Below are 2,860 nucleotides of genomic sequence, written 5' to 3' on the forward strand. Positions count from 1 at the left end.
ATATTCTACACAGAAAATGCACAGACGTCTTCTCATTAGCCCTCCTACTCTTAATGTAAAATTAATTGTGCCCTGATATTACCTAAAACAATAGGGCAAGCTATTTCTCATAATCATTGCTTCTCAGTATAGAACTCTTTCATGCACATAATTTTGTACTAGTAATCATTTCAGAACATGAAGATGAAGATTGCCTGTGAATGTAAGAGTCTTGGCATCAGTGTAAGTTTTACCATGGTGAATCTAGCACAGAATTCAATCATGTTGCTCCAATTGAACCAAAAAGATTAATTTATACAGTTGTTGCTGCTTTTAGATTTAGTAATTTTGTCACTTACTCAATCTGAATATTCCTCATGTGAGAACTTGATATTTTTGTCTCATCCACCTGATTTTAACACCTTCATTAATTTTGTTCTAGTACAAATTGTTCATCCCATCAAACAACAATCAACTGGGGGGGACAAAAAAAGAAAAAGTCAAACAAATACTGTTTTCACAGAGAAAGAATCAATGATTCAACTTGAGACTTAACAGTGTTATTGGTGATTCTGCTCCCAAAATTGTAGCATGGTACAGGAAATGTAGTTACTATGAAAGCACATATTTTAAAAATAATTGGTACACTATATCAGCATGCTAAATGCCAGTTGCACAGGAGCACTTCTAAAGGCTGAATCCTGGAGCTCTGCTGGCATGGTGCCTAAGGCATTTAGCACCAGAAGGTTGGCAATTCAAACCCCTAGCCACTCTGCGGGAAATCTACTTCCATAAATATTTACCACCTGGGGGTCTCTATGAGTCAGAATCAACTCGATGGCAGTGAGTTTGGTTTTTTGTTTTTTATTTAGTTAAATCAGAATCATCTCTGTATTTCAAGAGGGTTTCCCATTTTGTCCTCTGATCTTTCAAGAGTTCTGTCTTTGACACTAGCATCCACACATAAAAAATAATGAAAAGTTACACATTCTGAACCTGTAACACATTCTGGCTTTCCATCTACTCTCATATAGATATCTCAGAAACACCAATACTTTGTAATTTTCTTTTGTGGAGGATGATGAACTATATCACTAGTCTAGTATCACATTTCTCTTTTTAAAGATTTAAAGTACAAATCCAGCTCATTCCAGGCATTTCCTATTATAATCACTAGGCAGGCCTATGAGATTTTTGACTGACCTCTCCATTTTCTGAGGATTCCATTACGTGCACTAACTTCCACCCTTTTCAAAAATCACTTGGAAAGAACCTTCCCTAAATTAAATAATTTCCTTCTCAATCTAAGCCTCACATTCATCTTGTATCAAGTTATAGAAGCAATCAGAAAGCACTTGATAGGTTCCAGTTATCAACCGTATTTCCTCCCCCATCCCCTAAGGATTTGGGTTGCCATATCATCACTTCCCCCATTCTAGGAATCTACAAATCATGTTAAGGTTATTGCTCTCCTAGATTACTCTTTACCAGAACACGAGTCACCAACTCCTTCCCAGCAGTGCTCACTTTGTGTTAGTGGTGGTGTGGCGGTTGCCCTCTGTATCTATGTATTTCTCTGTAATGACCAGAGAGGTACCTCCCAAACACTTGAGTTTCCCTTCTCTAATTAGAATTTCATAGCTTTTCTCTTGACTCAGCATTTTATGTACACTCTATTTTATTATAAGCATATATGTTTTATGTATATACGTAAACCAAACCAAAACCAGACTCACTGCCATCCTGTCAATTGCAACTCATAGTGACCTCCGCTGGATTTCTGACATGGTAAATCTTTAGGGAAGTAGATTGCCTAATCTTCCTTCTATGGAGCATCTGTTGGGTTTGAACCACCAACCTTCTAGTTAGCAGTCAAATTCCTTAGGCACTGTGCCACCAGAGACTCATTTGTACATACATCAAACCAAACCAAAAGACCAAACGCACTGCTTTCCAGTCGGCTCCGAATCATAGCAACTCCTCTTTGGGTTTCTGAGGCAGTATCACTACAGAAGTAGATTGCCCAATCTTCTTTCTGAGGAGTGGCTCAGAAGGTGGGTTTGAACCTCCAGCCTTCTGGTTAGCAGTCAAATGCCTTAGGTAGTAGGCCACCACATACATACAAGAAGATATATAAGTATGAATGTACTTAAACATTTACAGTAAAAATATTCTAAATTATTTATGTAAATTCTACTTATAATATATGTGTATACATTTTTCTCTATCATGTTTTAGGCAAGAGATCATTAAATAGCTTCTTAAATATCCCTGAGGATATGGGTTCAATTATCATTTAAGATTTTGACAGCTGTAACTGTAGAGAGAGTTAATTTTGATAGTGAACTCAACTTATTCTAAGTGTAAATTTTGCCCACTGGTTCCAGTCTCTTCTGGCCCCCAAGAATCACACATAATATATTTAATCCAACATATATTTAACAATAGGATCTCTGATGGTACAATGATTAAAGCATTTGGCTGTTAACCAAAAGGTAGGCAGTTCAAACCCACCAGCCATTCCACCAGAGAAAGATAACCTTCCATAATGATTTACAGCCTTGGGAACCTTGTGGGTCAATAGGGTTTCTATGAGGGTTGCTATGAGTTGGAATCGACTCAGTGGCAGTGGGTTTGATTTTTTAGTTATGTGTTTAACAACATGCAATTTTTCACGGATACTTTATTATATGCATTTTTGTTTCCAAGACAAACCAAGGACAAATTAAAAGACAAAATACTTGAACAAAAGCTCACCAATCACCAAGATCAATCTTTATAATTATTGTGAACAATAATGACATGGAAATAAATTTATTAAAAACTTACAATGGTATCAATGGAATTATTTCTGATACCTAAAAACAGATAGCAGAAAACC

Source organism: Orycteropus afer, unplaced genomic scaffold (genome assembly GCF_000298275.1).
Source record: "Orycteropus afer afer isolate SDZICR_OR568_19922 unplaced genomic scaffold, OryAfe1.0 scaffold00920, whole genome shotgun sequence".
Lineage (NCBI taxonomy): Eukaryota > Metazoa > Chordata > Mammalia > Tubulidentata > Orycteropodidae > Orycteropus > Orycteropus afer.